Source organism: Schistocerca serialis, chromosome 3, assembly GCF_023864345.2.
Source record: "Schistocerca serialis cubense isolate TAMUIC-IGC-003099 chromosome 3, iqSchSeri2.2, whole genome shotgun sequence".
Classification (NCBI taxonomy): domain Eukaryota; kingdom Metazoa; phylum Arthropoda; class Insecta; order Orthoptera; family Acrididae; genus Schistocerca; species Schistocerca serialis.
The window spans coordinates 492621328-492639194 of NC_064640.1; the positions used below are offsets into that span (position 1 = coordinate 492621328).

Below are 17867 nucleotides of genomic sequence, written 5' to 3' on the forward strand. Positions count from 1 at the left end.
AGACGAAAGAGAAGGGAAAATCTGAGAAGTACGAAGAAAGGTTTCATGACCGATGGTGCCCAACAAGAGTGACAATTTACCAACTGTGCAAAAAACTGTTATTAGATATGCAGCATAAAGCCTGCAACAAGCGGAGCGAACTAAAGATATATTCTGGCAGCAACTGGTCATAAACTGGCTGTTGCATCCAAAGAAATTAAGAATGCTACTGGAATAAATAATTCCAATGCTGTTTGTATCTTCCGGGAAAACCAACAGATTAACCAGCGGTATTGTAGAAGACATATGCAATTTTGTCGCTCCATAGTGGTGTGACATCAGGTATTCTTACATGGAAACGGGAATGTAAGAATATGTAACGTCAGTCCATTGTGACTCTGCACTGGCTGAGGCAGATTGTTCATCGGAAGCCGTGGAATGAGAGCTTTTTTTTCAGTGTTATTACAGACCATGGAATTGTTCCTTGTTTTATTGTGTAACGTTGGCGGGTAACGTATATATGTATAAATGCTATTTATTACCGAATTTGTGGCGGCTCTCCAAGCGGAAGTACCAACTGAAATACCTGAATTATTCGACAATAACGTGATCAATGCCCGCCTCATTACTGTATTACGTCTAGGAAAGCGTTCAACAAATTCTTTCCTGGTCGTTAAAAAAGTCTTGAAGACTTAGCGTAGACCTCCGTTTATTTGACGCGTATGGACCTTTGCGATTAGCTGAAAAATGAAATTTACATACAAGTTTCGGCGAACCCAGCGGTAGTTACAACATTGCATTGTTGCATCATTGAAAGTCTTTTGTCTGTCCAGATGCTCATGCACCAACGACTAAAAATGTATATAGCAGTAGACACTGGACATTTAGAACACGTGATGAAGTAAACAGAATTATAAGATTGTATTTGTGACCATTCTCTTTAGTGATTTCCTCTTTGTTACTGCTACTGATGTAATTTTGCAATGCAGGCCTGAATGTTTATCTCGAAATTAAACCCATGTCAACATTTTTCAGGCAACGTTGTTGTTTCCTAATCCTTATACCTCAACTTACAGTTTTATAGATCCATTGAGTTTGTAATATTCACCTTTATCTCTAGGCTGTGGCTCTAAAAGAGTAGAAGTGTTCGAAATGGTTCAAATGGCTCTGATCACTATGGGACTTAACTTCTGTGGTCATCAGTCCCCTAGAACTTAGAACTACTTAAACCTAACTAACATAAGGACATCACACACATCCATGCCCGAGGCAGGATGCGAACCTGCCACCGCAGCGGTCGCGCGGTTCCAGACTGTAACGCCTAGAATAGCTCTGCCAATCCGGCCGGCAATAGAAGTGTGACCGTAATTAATGACTCAATCATACTTAAATACCACGTGCGTTTCCTTCCAGTTGGTGTGTCGGTCCCACCACATGTACCCAAGTAAGTCTTATTGGTATCAGTTTTAGATTAAAATTTTCTCATATTTTACGAACTGATAATTAGGCAGTCTTATATACGTCAAACTGGAACGACCTATCAGCCTAAAGCGACATTTCCGTATGAAGTCACCAGTGTCAGTATAAATGAATGCTAAGTTCTAAAAATTGTAAATTTCTCTGAAATTACTTATCGGAGTGAAAGGTGATTAATTCGCCTTCGTCAGCTCAGCAATAATAACAGCAGAAATCACTACAATTTTTCTGAATCTTTGAAGTTGATATCCATACCTCTATAACTAATATATCTATGCGTCGTTTTGTGAGGACTTTCTTGCAATTCGTCTGCATGAAAGCAGAACTGTGATATTTTAAATAGTTCCGGAAATTATTCAGATGAATAGACTTGATGAATCACCCTGCATGACATTCACGTCGGAGTGTGTTGTCTTGAGAGAGAGGGTTCAGACATAATTTGGTCTAGCGTATCTACGGACAGTTGACTTTTGATCACTATAATTGATGACAGACTCAAGATGATCTCTAATTTGATTAGATAGAAAAACTGTGAATTGGTGTTCCGGAATTCAAATATGTACAACCGTGCTCAAAAGTATCCGAACAACCAGAACTGCACTACGCCTGATTCGCACGCAACCCGCATAACGCAGCTGTCTAGCAGGCCCTCTATTCGCTCCTTGGTACAGTCGTTTAGCTATTGAAAATGGTTTCATCAAGTCACCACTAGAGAACACTGCTCTGTATCGCAATAACTCAAGATGTAAAGTAATACCACGATACTACAAATATCAGGGAACACCTTATCACAGATAAGACTGTCCTTAACGCTTGTAAGCTCACACTTATTGCAATAAATGACACACCTGAAGTGTTACCACTCTCATTATTACGTCAGACAGGAAATGCACGTAGTAATTACGTCCTATTCATGATTTCATCTTCAAAGTAACATATCGATCTTATTATTTAACACAAAATGTCATTAAAAATTTAAGTTATTCACGAGCAGCTAGTTGAGAATATATATGAACTTCAAATGACACGACGAACCGTGTCGTCCTGCATATTGATTCAAACCCAGGTCATGCAGACTAAGCAAAGATTTCGTTACTGACGGAAACTAACAGTCATTCCTTACTACGCATGCAGAGAGTGGTATACCTCGATTTTAGACAGTATCAGTTAGCAAATATCAACTTTAAATTAAAAAACGTAAACATTTTTAACGGACGCGAAATCCTACTCAGCATCTATTGTCCCTGTTAACTACGAGAGATGTTAGTACTGCTTCTTCACAAGTAATTTACACCAAATGCCGTGAAGTAAAGTTTTGTGTTGGACAAAGATTCGAACCCAGAGCCTAATCGGATTGTTATCGAAGCACAATTAACTGGGACATATCGGATTTACTCGGCAGTCGCTAGATGCTTTAACTGAAATGACGGGACGAAACATTAATTTTTTCCTTCGCAGGACTCCAACCCGGCACCTATCGCTGTAATATTCGAGAGAAAACGAACGTCAAATATGGGTTTGTTACACCAGCAGTGACATGTGATCATCTTTGAACTAGAAATACTATGAAGAAGAGTTCAGTGCCGACTGGTACTCGAACCCCAGACATATCGTTGTTGACTACACACAAAGAGACGTCAGCTACCGAAGTTTCCTCCACCAGCAGCTCGGAATAACATCCTTGAACTTACAGTGAGCTCCCAAAATACATTAAAAATCAAATTATTATCCACCAGAATATAGGTATTCTCATGCTAGAGCTTGATAATACATAATGATAACTTTAGTGCCTGGCCAGAATTCGAATCCATTTACGGGCAATATGTGGAGATGTTGAGGAATCTGCAGTTTTGAACAAACAACAAATTGTAGTCGAGCTGTATTGTCACGAAGGATCAAATTCCGCGTTAAGGGCGGTCTGAGTTGCATTCCCAGTTCAGAACCAATTTTATCGACATACAGAAGATCAAATAAAAGATGGAATAAGTGTCCTGTGACCCTACATAGCGTTTATCTCGTCACTGGAAATAAATAACTAGTATAAGAAAGGTTACTGGTGATAGTTTCTACATGTCGCCACTCCTAACTTTATTTTGGTTCAACCTAACGTCTACTTGTTTAATGTGAATATCAGATCACAACGCCATTATACCTCCTTCACTAGGCGTAGCCAGAAGAGAATAGAATCTGTCTCTCCCTTTCAAAAATCATCGGCACAAGTTGGAATGGAAACTAGACTATAAGAACCTATCAGCAATCCAAGCGCAATCAAAGCCTCTTCTCTGTGACTCATTTTTCTATCGTAAAGCTGTTGCGCCACACTGGATGACATTTCTGTCACACAGGCTCCCTGTAGTGGTTTGCAGCATGTTTAGTACATTCATTTACTTGGTTGACCGAATCCCCATGAACTAGCTGCCTCGGCTACCCAGTGCATACATTCGACTCTGTTTTGTATAAAATCACATAACTGCCACCTACACAGAACTGCCAACAATGTGGGATGCAGGAATTTAAATAGGAAGTGTTCCTTTCCACTTGAGCTACTCTATTGCGCTGTTTGTTGAAAACGTCGTGCAGTGCAAAAGAAAAGCTGTAACAGTCTGTCTCTCAGAAGTCTTGATCTGGCCATATGCATTATCTCACGGTACTGTGGAAAGCTGAAGTTCTGGAGGAATTGTTGTTGACTTCTGGAGGTGCTGTAGGTAAGTGTCACGAGTTCGCATACATTCACTGCTACATTTTTTTATACGCAATTCTGCTGACTGTTGAATTTATCAATCTAATGGAACTTTGAACATAATTCCCTTCACTTCTCAACCCAAAATAGACGCATGTGGAAGAAGGACTAACGTCTGTGACATTTTGTTCTTTTCAGGTATAATAGACAGCCAGGCAGAAGATGCATCTCGAATCTTTTGTATTATGTAAGTGGAGAGTGCATCGTGTCAAAATACGTCAGACAAGTCTTTTCTAAATTAGCTGTCATGTGGTAGTGGCATTTTATTCTTCTGCAAACCTTGTTTGACAGCATTAACTCAGAACAAGTTTTCTACATGCATGTAATCAATAACCTGCATGTGCAGTGTGCGACTGTTAAAATAACATCAGAGAATTCGCATAATCGTTGATGACTAATTTCTCTCTCATGTTTACTATTGTTTCAACAACACCAAAAGAAACCTTGCGAAAATTGTGCACTGTATTATAAGAAATGAAATAAAACTACCCATGATAACCTTACGACCAAAGTCTGTTTTAATAAAACTTAGTGTCTGTACACAAGCGTGCCTCCGTCGGCACGAATTAGTAAAATACTATTCACTTAAGATTTCGATTGGGTTTGTGTTTAATTGGTATGCTGTGTCATACTCAAGAGGTATGCATATGTGGCATTTCATAAATAAAGTAATGTATTCCCAGAAACCCAAAATTTGCTTTGCAGTGGAAAGAGGCGTAAACCTGTTGTGCAGCATTTAAAGTTTTTCACCATTGCACTGTGAGCCGAAAGTATTTTCTTGTGATATTCTTCTCAATGTTTGATCTGACTGCATGTAGCTTTTTCACAGACGGGATAAAAACGTTACAGTCAGCGAAACTGGAACCGCAAACAATAACAGACAGTTTTTCAAAGGTCCCAACGTTACCACAGAGCTTGCGAAGAGGTAGGTGTCCCAGTTTCCTCTTATCAGGTAAATAGTTGCTAGAACTCGTAAACCGCTATTTAAAGGACGAGATTAGTTGCTATTTCCATGTGCGACGTCTTTCACGAGCTGTAAACCGTAAATTTACAATCTTTTGTTACCTCTCAAGCGATAATAACTCAGATTATTCAGTAGAAGTGACAGGAAAAATCAAATGAACTTTGGGGCTTAATTCCGTGCACACCAGGAAGTATTTCGTCGATCACAGAGTTGCCAAACATACCTTGCCTTGTTGCCAAATCTCAGTTATAGTACCAACAGGAAGAATACGAACCGATGTGTTTCTACAGCGGACTGGGAAGTGACCATAGCTGGCGTCTCAAAGACGCGGCTGCCATGGCCTGGAATACGTAATGCGTCTGATTCGCATTTCTGTAACTAGGTTTATGGACTGGAGTGTAGTTACTAATAATTGTCAGAAATGACTCCAAACTAAGCTTCATAAATCAGTAACTCTCATAGTTGTTTTTATATTTCTTTGGTAAGTGTACTCAAAACCAAATCCAAACAAGAAAATAACAGACGACAGTTTGTGTAATAAACCGGGACTCCTATCAAGATCCTTTTGTCCCTGTTATCTAACCACCAAAGATGTCTGATATACCTCCATTCAGAAGTAACAAAGTGTGCATGCATTTAAAGATGAAGCGCATGATGTGAAGTTCTGTGACGGAGATACAAACCCAACACGTAATCGGATTGTTAAGTAAGTGAAATCAAATGTTACGTATGGGTTTTTCTTACCAGCTGCTAGGTGTTTGAATCTAAAATAAGGATACAAATTTTTGTGCCTGAGCGACAATCGAACCGAACACCTACCGTCCTTCTTTATCATCCACGAATACAGCGTAAGTATCAGTTACTTACTCACCAACTGTAAGATGTGTGCGTGTTTGACAAGAAATAACGACACGTACTGCGATTCTTGGCAACACATGAACAGACATTAAAAATGTACGTTAAATTTCACTAGCAGGCTGGTGTACACGTGATAGGGCTTGAAGTGAAATTATGAATATTTTTGTACTGGATCAGGATTCGGACCCACATACTTACCTTTGGAGGAGACCTAGAGAAGATTTCTGTCTTGGGAAAAGGAACGAAATGATTGAACTATAATGTTCCGAGAGATTCAGATCGTCGAAAGAGGAGATAAGAATTCGAATCACAGTCCAGCACCAAATTTTTCAACGTCTCTAGTTCAATCAAGTACAAGTAAAATAAGAGACCTTTTCCTTTAAATGGCTATCGGTTCATCAAACAAAATAAAACTTTCTAATGTAAGTAAATTTACTGGCTTCAGTAGTTCTGTTTAGCATGACTTCCGCCTATGTCATTTACCAGCGTAAACTGGGTCTACCCAGTTGATATTGATGGAACATGATGTTTAATGCGGATTCTGGATTTTAATGTATTTCTCTTGAGGTTACCAGAGGTATAGTAGATCTGTTTGTTCCTCTTAAAAGTAAATGCCTGAACCCACGCATTGCACCTGTGGTAGTTCGTTCCACCAAACCATCGTGGCCACATTTCCCAACCCCAGGAGTGTGCTGTAACGGATGATGTGCTTAGCTTACAAAATTAGTCACGGTGGAAAAATGGGAGTCTATTAAATGTATAAGTAGAAGCAAGCTTCTGAAGCGGAGATTATGCTATTGTCATGTCAGCAGGATGTAAAGACTCCTCTAGGCATCTTAACCTCGATGTGAAACCACTTTGAGATTTTCACTAACTCACCAAATTTCTTAGTTTGAGAAAATCCACTTTGAAGTGTGAAGTTACCGGATAATTCGATTATTACCGTCATTATTACTATCATTTTCTTCATATCGCTGCTGGGACACATGTGCTTGAAGATCATTTAATGCCTTTTCGTCATCATAGAAATAGTTGCCCAAGAACGGGTTCTTTCCCTATATTCGGAATCCTTTTCATGTTATTATCAAACATCAGCAATTACTCGTAGATTAAATTAAAACTAAAGTACCTGATGAAGACGTTACTTGATAACAAAAACGCGCTGCATTTCTTCATTTACTTGCGCCTAGAAATGGCTGTCGAATAATGCCAAACCAAAAGCCACGGGATCTTACTGCCTTCCGATATACGTCGCTGTCAGTTCTTCCATATGATTTGGTCGACGTGACCTGTTTCAAGTTGTGTATGACAGAGAATGTTTTAGAAAATCAATTGTTTTCCTTTGCAATAAACAGAAAGATTGTCATTCTAAACTATCCAAGTTCAAAATTTTCTCAATATTAGTTCAAATTTAATATTCGCTTCTATAATGTAGGAAACTACTTCACAGTTTCAAAACCCACATCCGACTCATTGACCTTACACTTAGTCGCTGACCATAAATTCTAGCTCAGAGTGACACCAGTTTAAGTAACCCAATGCAGAGAAGACTGTTTGCCAGTGCTCTTTCTCACCGGAAAATACGCAATTCACTCATTGGGCTCCATAAGAACAGCGTAACAGTAATTTATGTGTGTATGTAATGCGTACGGATAGTAGAATTTAGTGGTGCTCTCTCTTCCACTTCTGTATACAATATGCCTGACCTAAGCGGGCCCTTTATCAGTAAAGGCCCTCGGCAGTGCAACATCATACTGACAACAGTAATGTGCTTATACTGACAACCTCAACTTTCGTTTTACCTGATTTTGTAATCATTTAAATAAAGCAACTTGACCCTCCAGTGGGAGACATTTCGTCCCCATTTTCCTTCTGTGAAATTTGTCAGTAAGCTTTTTGCCTTCCAACCAGCGAAATGTGGCAGAGTACGGCCGGTAAACGTTAATCGTGGTTTAAAACCACGATTTAGTGCCATTAAGACGATTTCTTTAAGTATTGTAGTAGCTGAAGGAATTTAGTTGCTTTTTAAATCGTCTTATACAGAAACGTTCATAAATGTCTCAAATAGAAAATCTCTTTATCCAGGTAAGAAGGTTGTACAACAAACTTCCCACAGTTTATGCCTGATAGCACTGCATAAGCATTTTGTTTAAGAGGTATCAATAGTAGTGTTCCTGAAGCTGTGGGTATCACTGGTCGAAAACGAGTTTAACACCAATGAGTACAGTACTGCTAAATATTCAATATGAAAAAAGAAAAACATCTCCTATTTTAATTTTGTTAGTAAAATTTAAATGTAAAATACATCGCAAATATTTGCATAACAAGACGAAGATGTTTATTTTAATAAAGAGTAAGTTTTTTCTCGTAAGACGCATAACGGCGGTGAAGATTGAGGCATCAAAGAGAGACCATTTATGTTGATTAATTTTTCGCCTTTTCTGTTTATGCCAACTTGAAGGCACTACATGCAATTCAGTTCTCTTCACTTTGGTGCAGGGACACGCAAGTGCCAACGCAGGCACACACGAGAGATACTTAATTTTAATGCCAACCATAAACCACAGTGGCGGCTACATGGTGGCAAAGTAGTAAAAAGCAAGACAACGAATACGAAGGTTTCGGCTTCGATCGCTGGTCTGTCCCACGATATTTATCTGCCATTTTACACTTATGTCCCCTCGGGCAGTGTTTGTTGATGTGAAAAATGCCGAGTTGCACTGTGGTCCGAAAGCCACGTTAACCTGTAGGTTCCCCTATTAACTGGCTACGTAAGTCATCTCAAAGGTCGGAGGAAAGCAACGGCATACCACCTCCAACAGGACCGTGCCTATTAAAGCACTGTGGTGTTCAAACCAAATGATGACTGCTTTACTTCAATATGGGTTCCAAAGTTAATGATCTTCAGGTTATTAACATTTTTGTGTTTTCATGCTGTAAGTAACTGGCCGAGCACTGTCACTGTTCGAGTTGTCAAGGTGGTAGAGGACGATGATGTCGACCCCAGTTACAATCTCGGTCATGGCTATGTTTCAGTCGAATACCTCAATGTGCCTTTCAGTGTATTTCAAGATAAGTCTTTATACACTTGGTACGCATTCAAATTGATAACTGATAGAGCTCTATTTAGCAACGTTCGCTAGCTCTGTGGTAACTTGCTGACCTGTGAAAAAGCGACAGTTATGGTTTGCGGTTCCAGTCTCGCTGACTGTAATGTTTATATCCTCTGTGAAACAGATAGATGCAGTCAGATCAAACATTGGTAAGAAAATCACACGAAAATACTTTCGCCTCATAGTGCAATGGTGGAAAACTTACAACGCTGCACAACAGGTAACGCCTCTTTCGACTCCTGACAAGCAAATTTTGGGTTCCTAGGGATACATAATTTTATTTATGAGATGCCACATATGTATACCTCTTGAGTATGACACCAATTAAACACAAACCAAATCGAAATCTTAAGTGAATAGTATTTTACTAATTCGTGCCGACAGAGGCACGCTTGTGTAGGCACTAAGTTTTATTAAAACAGGCTTTGGTCGTAAGGTTATCATGTGTAGTTTTATTTCATTTCTTATAATACAGTGCACAATTTTCGCAAGGTTTCTTTTGGTGTTGTTAAAACAATAGTAAACATGAGAGAGAAATTAGTCATCAACGATTATGCGAATTCTCTGATGTTATTATAACAGTCGCACACTGCACATGCAGATTATTGATTACATGTATGTAGAAAACTTGTTCTGAGTTAATGCTGTCAAACAAGGTTTGCAGAAGAATAAAATGCCACTACCACATGACAGCTAATTTAGAAAAGACTTGTCTGACGTATTTTGGCACGATGCACTCTCCACTTACATAATACAAAAGATTCGAGATGCATCTTCTGCCTGGCTGTCTATTATACCTGAAAAGTCACAGACGTTAGTCCTTCTTCCACATGCGTCTATTTTGGGTTGAGAAGAGAAGGGAATTATGTTCAAAGTTCCATTAGATTGATAACTTCAGCAGACAGCAGAATTACGTTTTTAAAAAATGTAGCAGTGAATGTATGCGAACTCGTGACACTTACCTACAGCACCTTCAGAAGTCAACAACAATTCCTCCAGAACTTCAGCTTTCCACAGTGCTGTGAGATAATGCATATGGCCAGATCAAGACTTCTGAGAGACAGACAGTTACAGCTTTTCTTTTGCACTGCACGACGTTCTCAACAAACAGCGCAATAAAGTAGCTCAAGTGGAATGGAACACTTCCTATTTGAATTCCTGCATCCCACATTGTTGGCAGTTCTGTGTAGGTGGCAGTTATGTGATTTTATACAAAACAGAGTCGAATGTATGCACTGGGTAGCCGAGGCAGCTAGTTCATGGCGATTCGGTCAACCAAGTAAATGAATGTACTAAACATGCTGCAAACCACTACAGGGAGCCTGTGTGTACAGGGAGCCTGTGTGACAGAAATGTCATCCAGTGTGGCGCAACAGCGTTACGATAGAAAAATGAGGCACAGAGAAGGGGCTTTGATTGTCGCTTGGATTGCTGATAGGTTCTTATAGTGTAGTTTCAATTCCAACTTGTGCCGATGATTTTTGATAGGGAGAGACAGATTCTATTCTCTTCTGGCTACGCCAAGTGAAGAAGGTATAATGGCGTTGTGATCTGATATTCACATTAAACATGATATTATTTCTCTACCAAGTAGACGTTAGATTGAACCACAACAAAGTCAGGAGTGGCGACATGTAGAAACTCTATCACCAGTAACCTTTCTTATACTAGTTATTTATTTCCAGTGACGAGATAAACGCTATGTAGGGTCACAGGACACTTATTCCATCTTTTATTTGAGCTTCTGTATGTCGATAAAATTGGTTCTGAACTGGGAATGCAACTCAGACCGTCCTTAACGCGGAATTTGATCCTTCGTGACAATACAGCTCGACTACAATTTGTTTTTTGTTCAAAACTGCAGATTCCTCAACATCTCCACATATTGCCCGTAAATGGATTCGAATTCTGGCCAGGCACTAAAGTTATCATTATGTATTATCAAGCTCTAGCATGAGAACACCTATATTCTGGTGGATAATAATTTGATTTTTAATGTATTTTGGGAGCTCACTGTAAGTTCAAGGATGTTATTCCGAGCTGCTGGTGGAGGAAACTTCGGTAGCTGACGTCTCTTTGTGTGTAGTCAACAACGATATGTCTGGGGTTCGAGTACCAGTCACCACTGAACTCTTCTTCATAGTATTTCTAGTTCAAAGATGATCACATGTCACTGCTGATGTAACAAACCCATATTTGACGTTCGTTTTCTCTCGAATATAACAGCGATAGGTGCCGGGTTGGAGTCCTGCGAAGGAAATAATTAATGTTTCGTCCCGTCATTTTAGTTAAAGCATCTAGCGACTGCCGAGTAAATCCGATATGTCCCAGTTAATTGTGCTTCGATAACAATCCGATTAGGTTCTGGGTTCGAATCTCTGTCCAACACAAAACTTTACTTCACGGCATTTGGTGTAAATTACTTGTGAAGAAGCAGTACTAACATCTCTCGTAGTTAACAGGGACAATAGATGCTGTGTAGGATTTCGCGTCCGTTAAAAATGTTTACGTTTTGTAATTTAAAGTTGATGTTTGTTAACTGATACTGTCTAAAATCGAGGTATATCACTCTCTGCATGCGTAGTAAGGAATGACTGTTAGTTTCCGTCAGTAACGAAATCTTTGCTTAGTCTGCATGACCTGGGTTTGAATCCATATTCAGGACGACACGGTTCGTCGTGTCATTTGAAGTCCATACATATTCTCAACTAGCTGCTCGTGAAGAACTTAAATTTTTAATGACATTTTGTGTTAAATTACAAGTACGGTATGTTACTTTGAAATCATGAATACGACTAACGTACTACGACCATTTCCTATCTGACGTAATAATGAGAGTGGTAACATTTCAGGTATGTCATTTATTGCAGTAAGTGTGTGCTTACAAGCCTTAAGGATAGTCTTATCTGTATTCAGGTGTTCCCTGATATTTGTAGCGTCGTGGTATTACTTTACATTTTGAGTTACTGCGATACAGAACAGTGTTTTCTAGTGGTGACTTGTTGAAACAATTTTCAATAGTCAAAAGACTGTACAGAGGAGTTATTAGAGGACCTGTTAGACAGTTGCGTTATGCGGGTTGCGTACGAATCAGGCGAAATGCAATTGAGGTCGTTCGGATACTTTTCAGCACGACTGTACCTCTGATAGTACTAGTAGCTGATAATTCACTGAGGAACAATTTAAACCTTAGACCCAGACTTAGGTTTGACTGTCTGCTGCTGACAATAAATTCCGGACCTTTGGAAAAAATGAAAACTGGTTTTTTGAAAATGGCGACCTTTCTCTAACAGAATGTTCTCTACATATTTTCACAGATACAGAAAACGTCCTGCTGTGTTGTATGCAAAACATGCATTGGACGACTACAAAAGAAGAAAGAAACTATCGATTTTGTTATGACAAGCAGCGATTTCACTAAGCGTTGGATGTAAATGCAGAGTATTTGGTTGAGCAGTGAGTGGCTCGTAAATTGCCATGGTATGGCTGGACAAGGTAAGTCAGAATTGGCAATAGGCAGAGCACCCAGGTTATTACAGCAAATGTACAAGAACAACAATAATGTTAAATTTATTGAATACTGATCTTCACTTATCAGTATTGTAACAATTTTGGGACGGACTGTCTTGTTACCTGAATTCCACCTAAGACAAATTCTTGTATTTTTCTGGATATGGAAGACAACAGCATGGAGCTAAATGCGGATCTGGACCAAAGTAACAGTGGCGGCACTGCCAAGTCATATTTATGTACAGATCATTTAAATACGTAGCTGATGCTGGAGTTAGTCAACCACAACGACGGCAGCTCCAACCTAACTAAGTCTACGACTGCTGCAGTCAATTCACTCTTTCAAGATGTTTCAGTTCGTTTTTCATCAAACGACCAGGTTTACAGTAAAAACTGTTTCAAAACTCAGCAGATATGTAATTGCACCCACTGTCAGGAAATATGTGCGAAATACGGATGTGAAGGGCAACTCACCATTGTGCGCAAGACCAGACGTTCCCGTTTATGATTGTGATGTCCATGTTTCGAACACATGAATATAAAAAATAATAGGTCTCAAAAATCAGAACCGGTTACAGCATTGTTATGGTTGTTTTCAGATCTGCCCATAAACAGTAATAATGCATATTTTCAGGTTAAGGAAAACGCATCAGGGACGATAGTAAATATAGGTATTGTCCAGCGTCTGAATTTCTCAGTATTCTTTCAGCATACAGGAAAGTAGTGTGATATGCTACCTACCAAATTCATCTAAAAAGCATTTTCAGCGAACGTAGCCTACAAGAACGTCTCTCAATGTATGAAACAAATAGTTGTACATGATTTGTAGGTAGCGAATATTTTTTGGTTTATAAACTGGAGAGCGTCTGCTAGGTTGAGTACCACACAGGAATCTTTGTGTCAGACCCGATCTCATTTCAGTCGCTACAGACAAGATCAAAATAATTTCATGCCATATTTTCGGTAGGACTGGGTATGCAACAAGTAACGCACGCCCAAAACTTTCCGATTGCGACAATTTCTGTGAGATCGATCTTGCAAATGCGAACCTGCATGTTGTCTTGGATGAAAGACGACGAACTTGGCTTGACATACACTAGTACACATTAAATGTATTCTGAATTGCAAATATGGATGTCCATTAGCTATGCAATGAAATGACGAATCTGAAAACTTATGCCGCATGGGGAATCGAACCGGAGTTTCCGCTCATCGCGAGCGATCGCCGTACCGTTTTTTTTTAACTACATTGAAAACAAATACTTCTCGAACTACGCTTCAAATTTCAATGAATATCTTTCACAAATTAAAGCAAATCCTAGTTCACATATAACATTTAAGTGAAGTTAAATTTCGGTAACAACTACTGCATTGTCATACCTCAAATAATATTTCTGTATTGTTTGAAAGCTAGTAAACTTATCATTATTCTCGCATTACATAAAGAAAGTTCAAATGGTTCAAATGGCTCTGAGAACTATGAGACTTAACAGCTGCGGTCATCAGTCCCCTAGAACTTAGAACTACTTAAACCTAACTAACCTAAGGACTCACACACATCCATGCCCGAGGCAGGATTCGAACCTGCGACCGTAGCAGTCGCGCGGTTCCGGACTGCGCTCCTAGAACCGCGAGACCACCGCGGCCGGCCATAAAGAAAGAAATACACATCATAATGGAGAATCTGGTCTGGTTTCCGGGAGAGCCGTCTAAACGTAGCTGTACTCTATAAAAAAAAAAAAAAAAAAGTTGCGTATATGCTGGAGTGACTGAGAAGTGTGCTGAACCGTCACCGACACCATTCGAGAAACTGGTGCTAGTTCTTCTATTAAGATTCCTGTCAGACAAGTCTGTTGTCGTCTGCACAGTTTTAACATTATGCTGACATATAATGCCACTGCTCGATCACTAACATGTGTAAGACCATGTCCACCCCTACTGAGAGGGAGGGTAAGGACGTCGTATCTTACTTTAAACATTAGACCTGCACTTACAAAGGAATCGAACGCCGCCAGTATTCGTCGCGCCATCGTCACCGGCATTGGGAGTACTTGAGCAAAATGCGGAATTCGTGGCGCCAGGTAGGTGTTAACTTACGTGACCCGCTGGATCATGTCTAATGCCCGTGTGATGTTCGCTCTAATGCCCGTCCGGACTGACTGTAGTAGTCTCTTATAGTTGTACGCAGTTGTGGGTAATATGTCGTTGGTAAAAACAATACCTAGGCATTTCAAGGTATCCATGGGCCGAAGTGTGCTACACATTCTTCTGTTAGTCCAACACCAATATTCATCGCTACAGACTTGTCGATATTTATAAGGCTGCCAGTGGCCGTTCCATATTTGCGTATCCAATCTAAAGCCACACTCATATCGTTTGCATTCCGTACTACCAGCACCATGTCATCCGCATATGACTTGCACGTGAATGTGTATCCTAGCAAAGTCAGTCCTGTCAAGCGATTTAGTAGGCCGCAAAGTAACGGGTCGGGAGCCAGTGCATATAATGTCGTTGATAAGGGACATCCTTGCCTGACCGATCTCGCTACGACTAGAGTAAACCACCGCGTACTCGCGAAGCTCCGCGGCAGAGACGTAAACAGACGTCCGAGCTGAATGACTGCGGAAAGCAGACTGCCGTTTAGCTATTCGTTCATGTCTCATGGCCAGCCTCAGACTTCCAAATGTCGTTAATCATGCGTCTACAACCTGTACTCGTATATCCATTACACGTATTCCCATATAGGGAATATCTTTTAATTGAAAATAGCTTGCCCGTTATTTATCCGCCGACACCGGACAAGGTTTAAATGGCTCTGAGCACTATGGGACTTAACATCTTAGGTCATCAGTCCTAGCCGGCCGAAGTGGCCGTGCGGTTAAAGGCGCTGCAGTTTGGAACCGCAAGACCACTACGGTCGCAGGTTCGAATCCTGCCTCGGGCATGGATGTTTGTGATGTCCTTAGGTTAGTTAGGTTTAACTAGTTCTAAGTTCTAGGGGACTAATGACCTCAGCAGTTGAGTCCCATAGTGCTCAGAGCCATTTGAACCATTCATCAGTCCCCTAGAACTTAGAACTACTTAAACCTAACTAACCTAATGACATCACACACATCCATGCCCAAGGCAGGATTCGAACCTGCGATCGTAGCAGTACCGGGGTTCCGGACTGCAGCGCCTAGAACCGCACGACCACCACGGCCGGCCACCAGACAAGGGCCTTTCAAGTAAAATGTCTCGCCTGTACGGTAATATACATGTTCGACATACGAGTACAGATTGTGGACCCATGCTTGACGACATGGAAGTTTGTATCTGGTCGATAATCGTTCACGGATAGCCAAACGATAAAGCAACCGCTTGCGATAAGCAGGAAATCCGGGTTAGAGATCCAGTCTGGCACAAATTTTCATTGTCGTCATTCCATCTACAGCTGATGGCTGTGCATATTCGCAATTGCTAATACATTCAATGTACACTCCTGGAAATTGAAATAAGAACACCGTGAATTCATTGTCCCAGGAAGGGGAAACTTTATTGACACATTCCTGGGGTCAGATACATCACATGATCACACTGACAGAACCACAGGCACATAGACACAGGCAACAGACCATGCACAATGTCGGCACTAGTACAGTGTATATCCACCTTTCGCAGCAATGCAGGCTGCTATTCTCCCATGGAGACGATCGTAGAGATGCTGGATGTAGTCCTGTGGAACGGCTTGCCATGCCATTTCCACCTGGCGCCTCAGTTGGACCAGCGTTCGTGCTGGACGTGCAGACCGCGTGAGACGACGCTTCATCCAGTCCCAAACATGCTCAATGGGGGACAGATCCGGAGATCTTGATGGCCAGGGTAGTTGACTTACACCTTCTAGAGCACGTTGGGTGGCACGGGATATATGCGGACGTGCATTGTCCTGTTGGAACAGCAAGTTCCCTTGCCGGTCTAGGAATGGTAGAACGATGGGTTCGATGACGGTTTGGATGTACCGTGCACTATTCAGTGTCCCCTCGACGATCACCAGTGGTGTACAGCCAGTGTAGGAGATCGCTCCCCACACCATGATGCCGGGTATTGGCCCTGTGTGCCTCGGTCGTATGCAGTCCTGATTGGGGCGCTCACTTGCACGGCGCCAAACACGCATACGACCATCATTGGCACCAAGGCAGAAGCGACTCTCATCGCTGAAGACGACACGTCTCCATTCGTCCCTCCATTCACGCCTGTCGCGACACCACTGGAGGCGGGCTGCACGATGTTGGGGCGTGAGCGGAAGACGGCCTAACGGTGTGCGGGACCGTAGCCAAGCTTCATGGAGACGGTTGCGAATGGTCCTCGCCGATACCCCAGGAGCAACAGTGTCCCTAATTTGCTGGGAAGTGGCGGTGCGGTCCCCTACGGCACTGCGTAGGATCCTACGGTCTTGGCGTGCATCCGTGCGTCGCTGCGGTCCGGTCCCAGGTCGACGGGCACGTGCACCTTCCGCCGACCACTGGCGACAACATCGATGTACTGTGGAGACCTCACGCCCCACGTGTTGAGCAATTCGGCGGTACGTCCACCCGGCCTCCCGCATGCCCACTATGCGCCCTCGCTCAAAGTCCGTCAACTGCACATACGGTTCACGTCCACGCTGTCGCGGCATGCTTCCAGTGTTAAAGACTGCGATGGAGCTCCGTATGCCACGGCAAACTGGCTGACATTGACGGCGGCGGTGCACAAATGCTGCGCAGCTAGCGCCATTCGACGGCCAACACCGCGGTTCCTGGTGTGTCCGCTGTGCCGTGCGTGTGATCATTGCTTGTACAGCCCTCTCGCAGTGTCCGGAGCAAGTATGGTGGGTCTGACACACCGGTGTCAATGTGTTCTTTTTTCCATTTCCAGTAGTGTATTTCATAACGGCTGTGGACGCCGCAGTGGACGCACACATGCATGTATGTCCAGAGGAACTTTGCATCGTAATTCGGAATAACACAGACACTGCAATATCGTATCGTTACACCAGTATAAGTGACTGCCCTCTGGGCACCGTGAGTGCTCGAGGGTTGTTTCGACTATATTTGAAGGATTCAGGTGTAACCTATTTATACACAATCGTTACCGCAGGCAGCTGGGCCATGTTGCTACTTGTGCAGAAGCTAATTCTTCCATACAGAACTTAAGTATTTTGGTAACACGGCCATACAAGACGGTATCCATCCTACAGAACATCGTAATT

General features: G+C 41.7%; 1 long non-coding RNA gene across 1 annotated transcript in view; it reads left to right on the top strand.

The window, feature by feature from the left end:
* Positions 1 to 17867, top strand: part of LOC126470381 (uncharacterized) — a 319496-nt gene that overhangs the window by 70474 nt on the left and 231155 nt on the right. The window lies entirely within an intron of this gene.